The sequence below is a fragment of the Diabrotica virgifera genome, chromosome 5 (genome assembly GCF_917563875.1).
Source record: "Diabrotica virgifera virgifera chromosome 5, PGI_DIABVI_V3a".
NCBI classification, from domain to species: Eukaryota; Metazoa; Arthropoda; class Insecta; order Coleoptera; family Chrysomelidae; genus Diabrotica; species Diabrotica virgifera.
The window spans coordinates 92,281,076-92,301,535 of NC_065447.1; the positions used below are offsets into that span (position 1 = coordinate 92,281,076).

The 20,460-nt window shown below is 32.9% G+C and overlaps 1 protein-coding gene across 1 annotated transcript in view; it reads left to right on the forward strand.

Annotated features, from left to right (window-relative positions):
* Positions 1–20,460, forward strand: part of LOC114339971 (uncharacterized) — a 1,137,809-nt gene that overhangs the window by 848,309 nt on the left and 269,040 nt on the right. The gene's annotated exons all lie outside the window — the stretch shown is intronic.

The window sequence follows — 20,460 nt, forward strand, 5'->3', positions numbered from 1 at the left end:
GTCCAATAACCAGATGCTGCTGAAGTAAGATGACTGATATATAAAGGAAATATACAGAAATATTAAGGGTTCTAGAAAGAAAAATGATTCGGAAAAAAGTTGGCCATTAAGCATAATGGTGAATTTAGAAAATCGATTAATCACGAAATAAGATATCTTTTAAACGGAGGATTTTTATGGAACAACGGCTCAGATATATGGGATGTCTAGATATCTAGAAGCAGTCATCAAGGAAATTCTAAATGGAGACTACTCACAGGTAATCGAGAAACTTGAAAGGTTTGTGTTAGAAAACGGAACGCCACATACAAAAACATTAAAGAATGCAGAAATACTCTAGAGGGCTCGAAGTCTCCCAACCAAATGCAAACCAAAAAGTTAATGCAGAGGGAGTCTCTAGATGATCATTCAGCAGGTTATCTTAATCAGTTATTTCTTTCTTTAATCAGAGGAAAGCTCTTTCCTCTTCTTCGATACAGCTCTTTGATAAGAGTAATGTTCAGTAATAATGATTCTAATGTTCTTTTTATCTAAATTCTTTCGTTCGATTGGTTGTATGAGGTAGTTGTGTCTGATTTTATTAAATGCTTTGTTGTAGGCTAAAAATCAGATTATGTAAGCAGATTAATGACAGGACCTCGATTTTTGACCCTTCGCTTCGTTATCGAACGTATTCGCTTCATATACGCTGTGAGCTCGTAAGTAGAGGGGATATTTACAAATTCGCGAGTGCCAGTAGTGGCAAGTCTGTAAACGTTTACCGGAAATTTGACATAAATATCAAAGTGATTAATTTAAAATTAAAATTAAAATCATTAATTATAAAAAATATTAGTTGGTCAAAGCTGTGGTATATATTTTTACCTTAAATATACTTACGTTTTAAATACTGAATTTAAGTTTTTTAATGTTCCGTAATATGTATCTTAGCGCCATCTTCACGATAATTGTGAAAGTATCCGAAGTAAGAAATTCATATTTTATCAATAGAACGTCAATATTAAGCGATAACAACTAAATAATAAATTTAAAAATTACCGAAGTTGAATCAGTAATCCGCCAGGAGCGACACCAGCGAAGCTCAGAGCGTATACTAAACAGATATAGTATAGATAAACAGAATACGTTCGATAACGAAGCGAAGGGTCAAAAATCGAGGTCCAGATAAGGCAAACAAAAGCTAAAGTGAGTGTGCAAGCCCCCTTGGCCAAAATTTTAACGAATAAACCAGACAAGAAATTATACTATAGTTATTTTCCTAACAAGTGCAGAAAGTCATTCTTTTTCGCACGCGACTGCAGCTTGCCGAACGACGCGAATCGAGAGTTCGGCAAGCAGTCGAGTGCGGAAAAGAGACTTTCTGCAAGAGTTAGGAACAATATTTTTTCTAATAGTCTTTAAAAAATTACCAAATCTTAATCAATTAATTTAATTAATATGAAAATACATACAAAAATTAATTGTTTGACAAGGTTGTCAAAACCAAACTTTCAATATTTTAGTTAGCATGACGACGATCTTGGTTTCCATGACGATGATTCAAAACGACTGTTATTGTCTACCGATTTGATTTTCGAATATTATGTCATAATAATTTTATTTCATCGAATTGTCGCGTTAATTTCATTAAAACAGGAACACAATAAGATAGACTTGAAATAAATTAGTAAATAATATCTAAATATTAGTTTATTGCATATATTATAATTATTTTAAAGGCATATTAACATATCTAAATTAACACGCGTGCGGAAAAGTAACACGCGTGCGGAAAATTGAAACTTTCTAAACTAAAATGCGTGCGCGAAAGTAAACATTTTTGCACGCTCGTAGAAAAAATATTTTTTATAACTGCTTAAAATGCACTAAGTGTGTTCAAACAAATTATATAATCTATCAAACGATGGTGTATTCTTTGTCCCAATCTTGTATAATACTTATATAATTTTCACCTGTGTTTTTGATGTATGTATTTTATAGTTTTCCAAATACTAAATAATTATTGACATCAATGGAAGTTTTCCCGTTTTTTCGCTCATGATTCGGAAAACAGAATGTAAAATATTAAGTGTTTCCATTAAAAAAGTCTGCATGCCGTTGCTCATATTCGTATATGACAAATGTGTTCTGCAATCTCCACCATAAAATCCATTTTTGCACTTCCCTCGAATATTGAGTTTTAGAGAAAATTTGATTTCGAAATGAGCACCCAAACAGAGGTGGCATCGCTATTATTTTCTAAATTATTTGTAAAGAGTAGTAGTAAAGAGTAGTAAAAAGTAGTAAAGAGTAGTAGTAATGTTCTGAATTTTTTAAAAAAAATGTATCTACAAATGATATAATAATTATATTTCCCCTGTATGGTATATTTTTTGCTTTTTTTTTATTTTTCAAAATTTTTTACACTCACCGGCACAAAATTCCGCCATCCAAAATTTTTGATTAAGTTTGACAATTTGTAACTTTAATATTTGCACTCCAATTTTCAAGATTTCTTGCAGTAGTTTATAGGAAAATGTTTTGGTTTATGTTTATTATTATCTCGGTAACAAAACATTTTTGCTTGGATGGCATTATACGGGGGTGAATGGAAGCGTTTTATCTTCTCCTAATTTAAAAAAATTCTGTAGAACAATTGCTGAGCTGATTTTCTTACATACATAGGTACCCCTTTTGTATCATCCTGGAGATATTCCTAATATTTGGATTTATGAATTATCCGAATAAATTTTTTCTTGTAAGAGCTGCACAATTTTTTGTAAATAAAATCACTGATTGACTTTTAAACATAAATATCTTAAATAGAGGTTGTCTTAATAAGTTTAGAATAGCCCGCCGCAGCCCAGATCTCAATCCTCTTGAGCATTCAGGGGATGAATTACAAATAGCTATTCGTCGTCTAATAGGCCTCCAGAAAATTTGGTACAGTTATGGCCCTGATAGAGGAATATCGGTCTATTCCCCAGGCAAGGATAACACATCTTTATTCGATGCCAAACCGATTGCGAGCTGTCGTTGCTGCGATAGGTGGATATACCCGTTATTAGGCAAAGCAGTGTTTTTATTTACAGCATTTAAAAGAAAAGAGATATTCGGATAATTCCAATAACGGAATCTTAGGGATACCTCCAGGATAATAAAAAAGCAATATTTAATAATAGCCGCCCTCCAATTTTCCACAAAATTTTTTAAAATTGGGAGAAAATACAACGCTTTAATTCACCCCCTAAGCAAAAAAAATTTTGTCACCTGAATAATCACAAGCGACATGAAAACATGTACCTACATACTGATGTAAGAATCTTGAAAATCGGAGTACAAATAATAAAATTATAAATTGTCAAACTTAATCAAAAATTTTGGGTGGCGGAATTTTGTGCCGGTGAGTGTAGTTTCTTTTGGTATGTCTAATTTAAATTTCACGTTTACATGGGGTTAAGCCACAGTTATTGATTGTAGTGAAAATTATATTTTTAAACAACTAATGTTTGATGTTTCGACTTTCAATCTGAACTTGTTCTCAAAAAAATATTTTTTAAAAATTCTGCCAAAATAAATTACCTTTTCTATTCAAAAATTTACACGCTTGGACTCGATTTTCTGATGACGGATGACTTTCTTCTTTTTCATGTCAATGAAATTATCTTTAATAATAATTATTAATTCATCTTTCCATTATACTATATGTTTATTGTCTTTGACATATTTGCATATCTGAGATTTATTGAAGTCTCTGTTCTGGATATATGTTTCAGTTTATCCTGACACTTGCAGTATCTCCTACGTAAAAATTGTTGCATTTGCATGGTTGTATTTTATAAATGCAGTTTTTAATCTGTCCTGGCCTATCCAAAATTAAAACCAAAAACAAAACAAAGATTACAAAACTGCATCCATAAAATATATTTAAGTGTCACGATAAACAAGTCAATAATAATAATAGCCAATTTGTACTGGAATCAAATATTTGACATCAAAATTAACAATCACATCTGAAGAAATTCCAATTCTGAAAGGAGTTAGGTTGTGTGCTAGCTCTCCCCGCTTTTATTTAATTTGTATGCAGATTTAATTTTCTATTCTAAGGTCTAAATATTGTCCTATTTAATTTGTATTTAGAAAAGCATTAGAAAATATACCAGAGGGTTAAATTTACAATGGAATAGTAATCAATAATCTGAGATACGCTGGTAACACAGTTCTGCTATCAACGGATAAGAATGATTTGGATGCACTACTGCATTCAATGGCGGACCGTAGCCAACAAATAGTTCTGAAAATATACATAAAAAGACCCAATGGCAGCTATTAGAATAAATGGAGACATGGTGCAGAGAGTACAAGCATACAATTATTTAGGCTGCTCGATTAATGAAAAATCGGTCTTATCAAAGGAGATCAAATTTAAGAGTACAGGGGAAAAACTAGGAATGTCACTTTTTCAATAATTTCGGATTTTCTCGCCATGTGGTAGAAAAAGCTGAGTACTATCCACTAGGCTATCCATTTAGGACAACAAACAGAAAGATCAGTCTATGTAAATTTTTTAAGAATTTGTATCCAGGCGAAGGACCAGGATTGTCCGCACGCCACTGAACAAAATAAGAAATGTTAGTAGTTTTTTGATGCATTATTAAATTAACAGGTTAAAACGCGGTCCACACTGTCGCCGAAGTCGATCGAGGTTCAACAAGTACGAGAGTGTAGACGGCCACCTTGTGTAACTTTGCCTAACTTCGTTCAACTTCCGAAATCTGTCGGTCTGGCGCGTCCGAGTCAAAGGGATCTTTGTCGGTATCGCACCGCTTGAATGTATTCCTCGCGAAGTAGAACTAGATTCATAATAGATTCATATTATATTAATGTTATAGAATAATAATGGCTAGGATTCTGCTATTTCCTAATTAGTTTTTAGATCCCATAAGAATTAAACCTTTATTGCTGTTTATCTCAATATGTATAAAATTTTACATTCCTTGTTTTTCCCCTGTACTCTTCTAAACGCAGAACGATGCAAGCGAGAACATAATTTAGGAAAGTGTAAAAGGTACTAACCAAAAGAGAGCTAAAATTTATCCCAAAAATTACGCATATTTCGCTGCTACGTGTTCAGCATTTTATTTTATGCAATGGAAGCATGAACCCTTACGGAAATAATGGGCAAGAGGATTGAGAATATTCAAATATGGATTTACAAATTTTAAATTCAAAAACAGAGTAACAAATCAAGCGGTAATACAGCGGCTAAACAAAAAAGAAGTAATGAATATCATAAAAAGAAGAAAACTAGGGTACTTTGCCCAAGTGATAAGAAATCCGAAATAAGAAATGCTACATATAACCATCCAAGAGAATATAGAGGGAAAGCGCGACCGGGACGCAGAAAAACTTCCTGGCCTAGGAACCCCCGCCAGTGGTATGGAGTGAGCACCACGACACTATTTAGGTTAGTAGTGGACAAAGTAAAAATCATGCGACTGATTGCCAATGTTCTGAGAGTACAAGGCACTTAAAGAAGAAAAAGATAAACGAGCATGAAACACACCAAGAACAGGGATTTTAAGAAATCCCAGATATGTAAACATGCCTGACATTCCTGACATATATTCGCTGACAGACCGCGAAGTATACATTTGTTCTCGTCTTGCTGAGGCGCGTTGAATAGTATATCGCTTCTAATATTTCGGCAATTTTAAAAATTTTTTCCGATTACAACTCTTAAACCAGAAGTCGTAGATCACAATTTCCTCCTGTAATATCAACATTTCGCTCCCAAAAAAACCTAATACATCATCATGTAAAGACTTTAGACTAATTAGTCTCATGAGCCACTCTCTCAAGCTACTTCTTAAGATAATTCTTAATAGAATCAAGCAGAAATGTGAAGAGACAATGGGAAACAAACAATTCGGTTTCAGAGAAGGATTGGGAACAAGGGAAGCTTTGTTCTCAATGTTAACATTACATCAACGATCATGGGAAGTACAGAAACCAATATACGTCTGCTTTGTAGATTTTGAGAAGGCGTTTGATAGAGTCCAACATGATAGGTTGTTTGAATATCTAGAAATGATTGGAATAGATGATAAAGATCTGAGACTTCTACAAAATCTATATTGGAATCAAGAAGCTTATATTCTGGTAGACGGCAAAGAAACAGACAAAATTTGCATTCAAAGAGGTGTCAGACAGGGTTGTGTGTTATCCCCAACTTTGTTTAACGTATACTCAGAAATAATTTTTAATGAAGCCTTGGAAGGGCAATGTAGAGTTCGAATCGGGGGAGAAACTATTAACAACATCAGATATGCAGACGACACCGCGATCATGGCTGAAAATATCGAAGATCTTCAATTCCTTATAGATCGAGTCATTAGAGAATGCTCCAATGACGGACTTAACATAAATGCAACAAAGACAAAGTTACTTGTGGTTAGTAAACAAGACGTCGGCCCTATGCAACTAATTGTCAATGATGAATTAATAACAAAAGTTAACCATTTTAAATACTTGGGATGTTAGATAAACGAGACACTAAATCCGGATGAAGAAATTAAAACTCGTATAGAAATTCCAAGAGGAGCATTTATGAAACTTAGATCTATTCTGACCAACTCTCAGCTGAACTTACAACTAAGAATCAAGTTCCTAAAATGTTATGTGTATCCTGTATTACTATATGGATGTGAAACCTGGATCATGAAGGTTAACAAGATGAACAAATTAGAAGCCTTTGAGATGTGGTCGTATCGTAGAATGCTCAGAATATCTTGGGTTCAACGTATTTCAAACAGAGAAGTCTTAAACAGAGTAGGTCAAGGCGAAGGTGACTTAATGAAGATGATAAAAAAGAGAAAACTTGAATATCTGGGGCATATAATGAGAGGTAGCAGATACAGGATGCTGCAGTTAATACTCAATGGAAAGATCGAGGGAAAAAGGAATTGGTCGAAAGAAATATTCATGGCTCCGAAGCCTTCGTCAATGGACTGGCTTATCAGCAGATCAATTGTTACATGCCGCACAAGATCGAGAACGATATCGGCAAATTGTTACGGAAGCTACCGAAGCCTAAAAATTTGGGCACGGTACTTAAAGAAGAAGAAGAATATCAACATTGGGTTATAAGCTTTTATTTGATACCTCATTTGTCAATATCTGGTCTAATGACAGAGTTGAGTTTACTAAGGTTCCTGGCATGGACAGCAGACATGCAGAATTCAAGGTTTTAACATTTTTTCAAAATCGGTGAAAACAAAAAACAAAAATAGACGATTGCATGATCAGTGTCCTGAATAAAATAAAACTAAGACCAACATTTTATAACAAAATTAAGGAATAAATTTTGTACATTCATATAAACTACACTTAAACCAATTCTGCACGAGTCAGTTTAACAGAAAGATGCATCGTGTTTTATTCAAAGAACTTTTTCACAGCTTGAGAGTTATGTAAAAATGACATCCAAAGCATTCGCATGTACCTTAAATTGTAACCTGGTAAAATCAACCTCTCAGCAACAAAATATTTTCCGACTAACAGAAATAGTTTAATATCAAAAACTACAATAGGATATGGAAATAATTACATAAGAAATAATGGTGATATTTACGTTAAAAACAAATTAACAAAAAATGTTTATAAAAGAGAGATAATTCATGCATACCTAATATAATCAATCCAGATAACAATTGATGCCTATAAAGTTTTAAGATTTAGTAATCTATGTTCAGTCTGATTTTATCAACTTTATTTATTTATTGGTTTGTAAATTTGGAAAAACATTACAATAATAGTTTATAGGTACAGGGTGGCAAAAAAAATTAAGTCAAGTTAATTCACACAAATAGAAGAATATTTATGTAATTCATTTAATCCAAAATCCATTTTACGGCTGTTCGAAAACAAAAAAAAATATTTACATATTTCAAAAATAAACATTGCTTTTCGCTTAAATCAGATGTTCAAACTGCTAAGCAGCAGGGGGTCGCAGTTTAACATTGAATTTAAGCGAAAAGCAATGTTTATTTTTAAAATATATATTTTTTTCTATTTTCTGACAGTAATAAAATGTATTTTGAAGTAAATAGATTACATACATTCTGCTTTTTGTGTGAAATAATTTGATTTTTTTTTGCCACCCTGTATAAATAAATATTGTAGTGTTTATATTACTGCATATTGCAATTGAATAGCCTTTTAACTGAACTATCACACGACCCCCTATTCGAATTTAAAAAAAAATATCGATTACTTCACCACGCTCAGACGGATGACGTCACTAGCATGGCACATATGCCAAAAAATAATTTAAAAATGAAAATCTACCTGTTTCGGGATTTATCTCCAAAATCTCCCATTCTCGAAAAAATGAATTTATTCCATAAGTTTGCTACTCTGTATATTTACTAATATTGGATATGATTATGTAGTGGAGTCACTGAAGGTGGATAGGAGCTATTACCTCCGATTTCGTTGAACCTCCATCGATTTGCATGAAAATTGGTAAGTGGTTAGAGGATATCTCAAGGAACAAAGGTGACATGGTGCCAACTTGCGCTTTTACCCTGGGGGTGGATGCCACCCCTTCTCGTGGGTGAAAATTATTTTATTAAAAGTAACCCCACAGTTCCATAGAGGGACAAATTTCAAGCAAAATATGATATATAAAGTTATTAAAATGAATCAAAACTTTTTGAGTTATTAAAGATCAAAGATTTTAATTTTTCTTAAGAAAAATGCATGTTTTTAACCAATTTTTCATCAATAACTAAAAAAGTGTAAGTTTTTACAAAAAAGTTATTATTATCAAAATTGAAGCCAATAAAAAATGAAATAAATCCCTTACTAGAAAACCCTTTTAATGTTAACTAAAAGTGAGTTATAGGTAATTCAATGTATATTTTTTCGGCGAGTAAAAAACTCGTATTCAAGCTGAAATAACGGGAAATTGATGCATTTTATAACATAAACTTATTAACCATTTGTCAAAGTACTTAAAAATATCTATCAAATGAGCCCCCGAACATGTTGATAGCGTTAAAAAGTATGCCCCAAAATATTTTCAAAACTTATCTTTTAAAAAATTTTCCAAAAAATGTTATTGTTTTTTTTAATAACTTCATTCATGTTTACGATATCAGGTTCATCTAAAAACTGTTTGAAAGTTAATTCCAAGTGATATTTAAGCGTGTTGAACCTAGTCTTCTAGACCCCTTACTTTTTTAAAAAATAAAAGGTTAAATGACCCCGTTTGCATGGTTCCCACAGAAAAATTTAAGATTTAAACGTTTCTATCTCGGTTATTTTTTACCCTACAGAAATAGTAAAAGAGGTAAAATATTTGGCACAGAAAAAACTAAAATTTGGTTTTATATAATTTTTTACGTATATTGATTATTTTTGGAGTTATTTTCAAAATAATATGAGAATTACAATAATTTTAAAAATTATGATTTTTTTAATTTTACCTTTTTTTCAAAAATATTCATTCTAAACCGGTAAAAATGATCGAAAACATTACGTATCCTAATATAAAGAAGTTTTTGTAAGGATTTCTATAAATTTTAATTTTTGTGGAAATGGCGTATATTTTATTTTTCACTTTTTCCTAAAAAATTCGAAACGGTCTTTTAATTTTTATTATAACTTGCTTAATTTTGACGCTATTACCTTGTTCTGAAGCTCATTTGATAGGTATTCCGAAGTAATTTGACAAATGTTTTGCAGGAATATTTTATACATTGCATTGTTTTCCCGTTATCTAAGCTTGAATACCTACTTAGATTTGAGTACTCATCGAAAAAAATACACATTCAATTGCGAATAACTCACTTTGAACTAACATTAGTTTAGTTCTTTATATGAGCAGTGTATTTAGCTTTTTATTATCTTCAATTTCAGTAATAATAACTTTTTTGTAAAAGCTTATAGTTTTTGATTTATACGTGAAAAACCGATTTAAAACATGCATTTTTTTACGAAAAAATAAAATGTTTGGTCTTTAATAACTCAAAAAGTGTTGATTTATTTTAATAACTTTATATAACAAATTTTGCTTATAATTTGTCTCTCTATAAACTTATGGTATTATTTTTAATATAATAATTTTCACCCCCGAGAAGGGGTGGCATCCACCCCCAGGGTAAAAGCGCAAGTTGGCATCATGTCACCTTTATTCCTTGAGGTATCCTCTAATTACTCAACAATTTTCATGAAAATCGATGGAGGTTCAACGAAATCGGAGGTAAAAACCTTCAGTGACTGCACTAATGTAGTACATAGTTTTTTAATACAAAACAAAAAATGCCTCGCAAATTTTCACATAAATCTCTTTTCTGACAGTAGTAAAATTTATATTGAATTAAATAAATTACATACATTTCTCTTTTTGTGTGAAATAATTGGAAAATTATTTTTTTTTGCCACTCTGTATAAATAAATATTGTAGTAAAAAAAGATGAAGTTTTGTAAATAGTATGGAGAACAAGCCTACGTTCTTTCCGATGAGGCTCCAATAAGAGCCGAAAATCGCGATTCAAGGGACTGGACTGCGCTCCGTATTCTAATTGAAAAGTAAGATTGTTTTGCCTTCGCATTGCAACTGAATTAAAAATAAAATTTTTATTTTATTTAAATATTGTAGTGTTTATATTACTGCATATTGTAATTGAACAACCTTTTAACTGAACTATCACACGACCCCTTTTTGCATTAAAAAAATATCGATTACTTCACCACGCTCCAGACGGATGACGTCACTAGCATGGCACATATGCCAAAAAATAATTTTAAAATAAAGATCTACCTGTTTCGGGATTTATCTCCAAAATCTCTCCAAAATCTCCAACTGAATTAAAAATAAAATTTTTATTTTATTTAAATATTTTAGTGTTTATATTACTGCATATTGCAATTGAACAACCTTTTAACTGAACTATCACACGACCCCTATTCGCATTTAAAAAAATATCGATTGCTTCACCACGCTCAGACGGATGACGTCACTAGCATGGCACATATACCAAAAAATAATTTTAAAATAAAGATCTACCTGTTTCGGGATTTATCTCCAAAATCTTCCATTCTCGAAAAAATGAACATATTCCATAATTTTGCTACTCTGTATATTTACTAATATTGGAAATGATTATGTAGTACATAGCTTTTTTAATACAAAAACAAAAAATGCCTCGCAAATTTTCGCATAAATCAGATTCATACTGATACCTTTTTATTTTTTCCAAATAACGCTCCCTTACAAATACAATATCGAAGTTTTCAAATTTCTTCCCTTAAGGATAAGAACAAATTTAAAGACGACGTTCTCGCCTCATCTGCCTAATTGGACAACAGTAATTTAATAAATCATAGCAGGTAGAGCTGTTGCCACTTACGTTTTGAAAAATGTTTAAGAAGCGCTTGTCACATCGAAAACTTTTTTAATTTCCAAACTCGAGATACAACTGGCCTTAATTGGAATTTATGATTTTTATTGTTAGTAGAAACAGCAATTGAAATTTTAATTTTTCTCGTCTCCTCCAATTACTTCAGTCGAAGTGAAATCAGAAAAATGTCGAGATTTTCTTTTTGGACATAAAAGAAAAACAGTTAAAATTAAATTTTGGAATTTTTGCTCAATCGTAAAAAATATACAAAATACCAAAAATATTCAAATTTTCTTCTTCTTAAGGAAACGTTCATCGTTCATTTTCTAATCAGGAGAGATGTTAGACTGAAAAGAATTAATTGATATATCGCACTAATAATACAATAGTGTCGTAACTCAAAATATTTCGAATTTGATATAACACTATATTCAGACGTAAAATTCATGTCCCTACATAAAACCGTCGTTTTAATAGTGCAAAAAATTAATAAGAGATGGCGTCATAAGACGTTATTCATGACTGACCGACTTTCGTTATGGCCCTCACAATATTGCGCCATTTTTAGTTGTGACCAACAGTTAGGTCTGGATCCCGCGTATGAAAAAAAAGTTGACTAATAGCAAGCTGAAAATTTGTTAATAGCTTAAGGGTGTCTAGTCGGACAAACTTTGATATATGGGAACACTGGATCAGGGGAAGTTTTAATTGTGGAACAGGTTAAAAATTTGGAAGGGTCAGACCACGAAAACGGCACATGTATTTTGTCCGACAGAACAGACTTAAACTCTCCGAACAGAGATTGAACTCTCGTGCAAAAATCAGACTGATATTTATCACCAAATGAACGTTTTAATGAGTGGAATATTTAGAATATGTCAAATGACAGGAATTATGACAGGTGATAAATAGGAGTCTGCTTTTTGCATGAGAGTTTATTCTCTGTTCGGAGAGTTTAAATCTATTCTGTCGGACAAAATAAATGTGCCGGTTTCGTGGTCTGACTGTTCCAAATTTTTAACCTGTTCCACAATTAAAACTTCCCCTGTTCCAGTGTTCCCATATATCAAAGTTTATTTGACTAGATACCCTTAAGCTATTAATAAATTTTCAGCTTTCTATTAATAAACTTTTTTTTCATACGCGGGATCCAGACCTAAGTGATCGGGAACATACGTGTTGCTTTCCTTATCATTTTGAGTTTTCACGTTATTGCTGAATCAGGTATGTAATTTGCATATCTATATTTTGAGATTTGCATTCTTGTTGATTTGAACCTAACCATAACATTGTTGTTTTTCTACTTATTACACTATTGCTGATTTACACAAGCAAGTTTTAAAATTATATTTTTACTAACGACATTATTATTGGTTCGGTTCATTATTTTTGACATGCTACACTATTGTTGAATCATAACTTTAAACCATTTTTTGTTGTTTGTAAAACATTTATTAATTATTATCTATTTGTCAATCAACGTATAGGAATAACTCGTTTAAAATGTGCAGCAGTGTAATTAAAAAAGCTTTATATTTATCTAAATACTAACTATTTTATAAATTTAGAATTTACCACACTCTTCGTGACATTCTTGTTCATTTCGTCGATTACCTATGTTAATAATTACTTAATTCATTTTTAAGGATGCGATTCATAGCAACAAGTGATCGTGGGCGATTACTTGTTGCTATGGCAACAAATGTTGAGGATGGCGAGCAAGAAAATTTTTCACCGGCGTTATTCCCACTGGTGAGTACAAATAATGAACCTGGTGCCCAGATAGAGAACAGTAACTTTACGAAACTACAACCGGCACCTAGGTATATCTTTACCATTTATGAGTCATCAAAGTACTTTAAGAAATTGAGGTAAACAGTGACCTAAATTCCGACCGAGATCCGCATTTCGTTCCTGTTGTGCCAAGGAAAACCTATAGTTTGTTTCGCGGTCGAACAGTAAAACCATCAAGCAGCTCTCCCTCAAGAAGCTCTTCTTCAAGAAGCTCTTTATCGAGTAGCTTTTCTACTAGTAGCTCTTGGAAAACGCAGAAAACATGGCAAATTACGCGGGAAATATGGCAAACAACATACTGTGGAACCGGAGACCTATAAATGTATCAAACATTTTATAAACTCTATACGACGCGTCGAATTACATTACCTTAGAGCTCAGACGTCACGGGAATATATCCAGTGTGACAAGTCTTTAGCTGATTTATATCGAGACTACAAAGATAAATGTACAGAAGAAAACTACAAATCATTTACGTCTGCAACTACTTTTAACCGCGTTTTTACTAAAGATTTTAACATCTCCTTCCATACACCAAAAAAGATCAATGTGATCTTTGTGAAAATTTCAAAAATGCTGATGAGGATGGAAAAACAGTATTGTTGTGACATACAAAAACCACTTGAAAGAAAAAGAACTGTCCAGAAAGGGGAAAAAAGGCAAACATGCTAACATAGATTCAACAATATTCGCCGTATATGACTTGCAAGCTGTTCTGCCAGTACCAAGAGGCCAAGTTTCATTATGTTTTTTTATAAAAATAGAATTAACTGTTTTAATTTTACAATGAGCGACAAAAGGTCCGCAAAATTTCCCAAAAAATGACGTAAACCGCGGAAAAAATTAGTAAATCAAATTGTAGTAACACAAAATATTTCATAAATAAAGTCATAACTAAAAATAATATTTCATTTCCAACATTTTGCTTGGAACAATACCGTTTTAACTCAAAATTCTTAAATAACTTCACTGACAGTATTTTTATTTAACTAAGAGTACAAAGAAACTTCCTTTGATATTAATTAGGAACACATTATGCATTAATTTTTTGTTTAGCTGCAATAGGAAATGAGTAATGAGTTTTTCGTTGATTCTGAAAAATCAGCTTTTTTGAGTTACGATATTATTGTATAATTAGTGCGGTACGCAGTGTCATATCATAATTATGTATTTCTGTCTAGTTGTAATGTTACGGTCACATGCTCAGAATCCCGTGGACAGCACACATATCCAACTAACGTGTGCTGGAGACCATGCCCAAAAAGCGAGAATTTATCAACGTCATAAAAATGAGAAAGGTTCAATACTTCGATCATATAATAAGAAGACCTAAATATCGCTTACTCCAGTTGATAATTTAGGGCAAATTCGAAAGAAAACGCTTTGTTGGAAGAAAACAACTGAACTGTCTGCGTAACATTAGACAAGGGACTGGTTGAATGGTCGAGAAGTTGTTTCATATAATGAAATACGACGACAGCCATGGCTTAAAAACAAGCAAGGCACACGAAGAAGAAGAAGAAGTATTGGTAAAAGTGACGGAGTCATGACATTTTACGTACCTACTAAATAAAATCTGAGAGGAGATAAAACGAATTTGAATATTTTCAACATATGAGTTCGTTAGATAAAAGTGAAAGATGGTTGATTAACTGGATCAGCACACTCTCTTCTCTTTTATTCTCTCGAAATTGCTTGCTCCGGTCTTCCTCCTCTTCTTTTTCTGGTTGTCAGTCTAATTAATTTTCGAGTACCTGTCTGGTTAAATTATTTTGATCTTTCCTTAGCGTATGTTTATGTTTTGTTACTGTTATATTTTTAAACGGGTAGCGGATAGGAACTCCTTTGGATAGTCCTACCAGAGAAAATGAATCAATTCCTGCCCTCCGTAGATTCCAGGGGTTTCCTGACCCGGGAAACTAGTACCTGTTTAGGGTCCCTTGTCCAGGGTTACGGATGAAGTCCACAACGGCAGCCATGGCGGAGAAGAACACCTTCGGTACGGTATGGATGGCGGACCTGGCAACCCCTTGATTTTAGGGTTTGTATGGAATCAAAACAGCGCAGCGTCTGATTCAGAATGAGCGGCTGACAACAGCGTCTGACCCAGAATGGGCGGCTGAATGAAAACTCGCCAACCCGCCTGACAAGCGTGGCGTTTTAATGTCAAAAAACCCTCTTCAAAGAAAAACATGTCGAATCACAAAACAAACGGAATATTACCCCAGGTGGGTAGAGATAACAACTCACAGTCCCACACCGACAAACCGGTCCGCCTCAAGGATTCTGGGGGAAGCAAACATTCGACTAAACTAAACGTAGGTACATATAACATCAGATCCATGAATGAAGACACTAAACTCCACGAATTAGAAGAAGAACTAACTCATATACAATGGGATGTCATCGGTCTGTCAGAGATAAGAAGAAAAGGAGAACAAAAAATATTATTAAACTCGGGAAACATGCTTTACTACAAAGGTAATGAAGATAACACCAACAACGGAGTTGGTTTTATAATAAACAAGAGAATCGTTAGATACATACAATCCACCAAGGGTATATCAGACAGAGTAGCCTACATTATGCTTAAATTAAAAAGAACGTCGTTGAAAATTATACAGGTATACGCACCAACAAGCACATATAAAGTTGAAGATATTGAAAACTTCTACGAAGAAATAACATTCGCTGTGGAAGAAAAGAAAACTGAATTGACGCTAATAATTGGAGACTTCAATGCCAAATTAAGGGTAAGAATAGACGAAGACGAACACAGAATAGGACAATATGGATAAGGCGAAAGAAATAATAGAGGACATACATTAATGAACTATTTGGAGGAAAGACAACTTTTTGCTATGAACTCGTTTTTTAACAAAAAACCGCAAAGAAAATGGACATGGATAAGTCCCAACGGCAATACTAAAAACGAAATAGATTACATCCTTACAACAGAAAAAGCCATCATCAAAGATGTTACAGTGCTGAATCGTTTCTCAACCGGTAGTGATCATAGACTGGTCAGAGCCAAACTCAGCATTAATAGCCAATTCGAAACAAAAAAGAAAATGGAAAATAGATCGAAACTAGATATGGGAAAACTTAAGAAAGCAAAAGAGGAATATAAACAAAAAATAAGGGAAAGTATACCGGCCACTAGAGATTTGGAAAACAAAAATATCGATGATATAAATCAGCTATTAACCGATACATTAGCAAAGGCGGGAAAAGAGGTAGCACAAACAAGAATAAAAAAGGAAAATTATATATCCCAGGAAACAAAAAACCTCATGAGCAAAAGAAAAACATTAATAGAACAAGATAAGAGAAACACAGTAGATTACAAAGAGGTAAGCAAAGGTATCAGAAGGAACATCAAGGAAAGTCAAAGGAGAGTACAGGAAGAAAAAATAGAAGAAACCATTGAACAGAATAAAAATATGAAGTGCTTAAAACCACAGCTTGGAAGCAACAGATTAATAGTATAAAGAACAAAGAAGGCATAGAGACCAATAATATAGAAGAAATTATACAAATAACACAAGAATATTATAAAAACCTCTACAATACAAAAGAGAAACCAACACAAGAAATCCTTAAGCAATTACAAATAAAAATAAAAAATGTCAATTCCGACTTACAACCAGAAATCAGTAAGAATGAGATAAAAAGAGCACTCAAGGAGATGAAGAATAATAAATCGCCAGGAAAAGACCGGATAACTGTAGAAATTCTAAAAAATGGTGGGAAAACAACTAGAGAAGTTTTGTACACACTTATGAATAAAATATTAATGACAAAACAAATACCCAACACTTGGAACGAAGCAGTAACATTGTTACTATTTAAGAAAGGAGATAAAAAGAATCTAAAGAATTACAGACCCATAACTTTACTAAATGTGATGTACAAACTATTAACCAAGATATTAACAAACAGATTAACAACTAAATTAGATGGATACCAGGCAAGAGAACAAGCCGGATTTAGAAAAAGCTTCAGTACAAGTGACCAACTTTTAACGATGAAGATATTAATCGAAAAAGCTAACGAATATCATATCCCGCTATATATGGCATTTATTGACTTCGAAAAAGCATTTGATAGTGTGGAACACTGGGCAGTAAAGAATTCCCTACAAAACAGCAGAATACACTACAGATATACCGACTTAATTACAAATATATATGATAAGGCAACAACAACTATCAATCTAATGAAACAAAGGGAGCCTATTAAAATAAACCGAGGAGTAAGACAAGGAGATACCATCTCGCCCAAGCTATTCAACCAAGCGCTAGAAGATGTGTTCAAACAACTGCACTGGGATGGTTTGGGTATAAACATAAACGGGCAATATCTGAATCACTTACGATATCCTGATGATATTGTATTAATAGCAGAAAGAAGTGAAGAATTACAAAGAATGATGGAAGAACTAGATAGAGAATCGACAAAGATAGGACTGAAGATGAATTACAGTAAAACAAAAACCATGACCAATCAACAAGAAGAACTAGTAATTACAGTGGCACAAACAAGAATAGAACAAGTAAAAGAATATATATATCTAGGACAAATCACTAGATTAAATAGAGAAAATCAGACCGAAGAAATAAAGAGAAGAGTAAGGTTGGCCTGGGCATCATTCGGAAAATTGTCTTATATTCTAAAGAACAGAAAATACCCGCAATACCTAAAAACAAAAGTCTTCAATCAATGTATACTCCCTGTTTTAATATATGGCTCTCAGACATGGACGTTTACAAAAGAGAATATGGAAAAAATAGCAAAGACAGAAAGAGCCATGGAAAGACAAATGCTGAACCTTAAATTATCAGACAGGAAAAGAAACGAATGGATCCGTAACAAAACAAAAGTGAAAGACGTCTCTACCCAAGTAGCAAAGCTTAAATGGAAGTTTGCCGGACACACCCTACGGCAGAAGGATGAAAGATGGACTAAGATGGTAATACATTGGAGACCATGGAACCACAAACGAAAAAGGGGAAGGCCACAGATGCGATGGTCAGATGACCTGAAGAAACACACTGGGTCAAAATGGATGCAAATTGCCCAAGATAGAGAGGCATGGAAGAAGAAAGAGGAGGCCTATATCCAAGGATGGATGTTTAGGGCTGATTAGATAGATATTTTTAAAAGTCAATTTAAAATATCACGACATGATAATACGCTATCATTATTTTTTGTAAGTGTTGAACCTAACCATTCAACACAAACTATAACATTAAACGTACTCATCCATCCTTAAGTAAAATTAAACCTATACCGAAGATAAAACAGATTATAAAAGTTAAACATATGAGCAAGCTGATAATATATAAATCATTCACTAGAAGGATTGGTATATCTGGTATAAGATATCCTGATTGCGAAATATCAAATTACTATAATCAAAATATGTGTTTCAAACATTTTGTTTGAAGCAAAGAAATATTTTTGGAGCAAACTTGGAATAGGCTTCCACTCAAAATATTTGGAAGCTCTTACTATAATGCAAAGCTTCTTATCAGTAGTAATAACCCGAGGACATTGATAATTGTGCGAAAATAGTTATTCAGGTACCAAGGGTTATTATAAGGATAATAACGCTTGAGGTCAATGGTGTATATACCGAGGGCCTTTGTACCGAGGGATATAAGTTGACCGAAAGCGTTATTATCTGTAATACCCGTGGGGCCTTCAACGTTTAATGTCCGACTAAAGTATTCCTTATATGCAAAAATTTGAATGAATTTTGAATTAATTAATTTTCAAATAAGTACATTTACCAGCAATAGTTGTAACGTAATTGTGGTCACCATAGTTTTACTTAGGTTGTTATTTGTCAACTTAACAGTATTTAATTAGTTATTTAAATTTAGTACCCTAGGGCGTTTTTTCACAATAACGCCCTAGAGTCTAGAGCAGTGGTCGGCAAACTGTTTAGCCAAAGAGCTAAATACGAACATTATAACAATTTAAAAAAAAATTGGGAGCCAAATCTGCTTGTTCAGCAAACTTTACTACACTAAATAAAACTAAAGGGTCTAGTCGATTAAGATAGTGAAAAATGCTCCCAGCGATATTCCAAAAATAAAAGAAATCACATGTTCTACATCAAAAAGTATTGGACCAAAAAAATTTTTAAACCCCTAGTCATATCCACAACCCCCAAAAATTAAAACGTGTTTTTTTCGTTTTTTGGCGATATCTTCGTTTCTACATAATCATCGTAGAGACTTCTATTTTTTTTTTTTTTTTCGTTTTGTACGGTTTTATTTCCTACAACACTGTATTTTTTAAAAAAATTTTGGCACAATATTCATTTTTTAATATTGATTATGTAGAACTGAAAAGGGAAAGAACAGCAAACGTGAGCTTTTTCAGGTGAACATAAGAATCAGGAGTACTATTCCAAGCGTTGCAAATGATCAAGTCTTCCTTCTCCAGGTGATTCAAAGCAGGCCACTTGTATTGTGAACAATTTTTTCTTCTCCAATATTTCCAGTTCAACACAAAGACGTTGGAATATATTGCGCCATACCTCCTTGTTCTTAACCCGGCACCTGCCACGTGGGGTGCTACCAGCACCCCATAACACATTTTTATCAAATATTTGGTATTTCAAGTTTGGTAACCGAGCTGTGCGTCATAATAGCTTTCTATAATATTATATAGCATATATGTGTTAGTGTTTGAAGTGGTTATTTAGTGTCATTCTGAATTTATAGCTCTAAAGTCGAATTGGGGTGTCATCATCTGGCACTTTATGTCTTAAATTTTTTTTTGTATTTTTGATAAACAGGTCAAATTTACATTGTTTATTGAAATAACTGATTTAAATTATTAATATAGACTCTATACTCACTGAATCTTAATTTTTTTAGATATTTTACTTGACTTCATTTATTATGGCTTGGTACTTGCTAATTTGCTTATAACACCTTTTTCATTTTATTTTTTAACTTTTATAACATATTAGTGGCTAATAAGTTAATAAAACATATTTATTTATGTTCTTGTGTTACTCAACACATTATTTTGTTTTTTAAACAAGTAGATCACAGAAAATTTTTAAGTGGTGCTGTGAGCACCCCACGTGGCAGTTGGCGCCTTGCAAAGCCACGTGGCAGGTGCCGGGTTAAATCCAGAAAATTGTATTCACACTATTAATGCCAATTTTAAAAGGAGAAAATATCAACTCGGTTATCGTAGCGTTAAAAAGATTTTGACAAATGCTTAAAGATGTAGGTAATATTTTTCCTATAAAGTT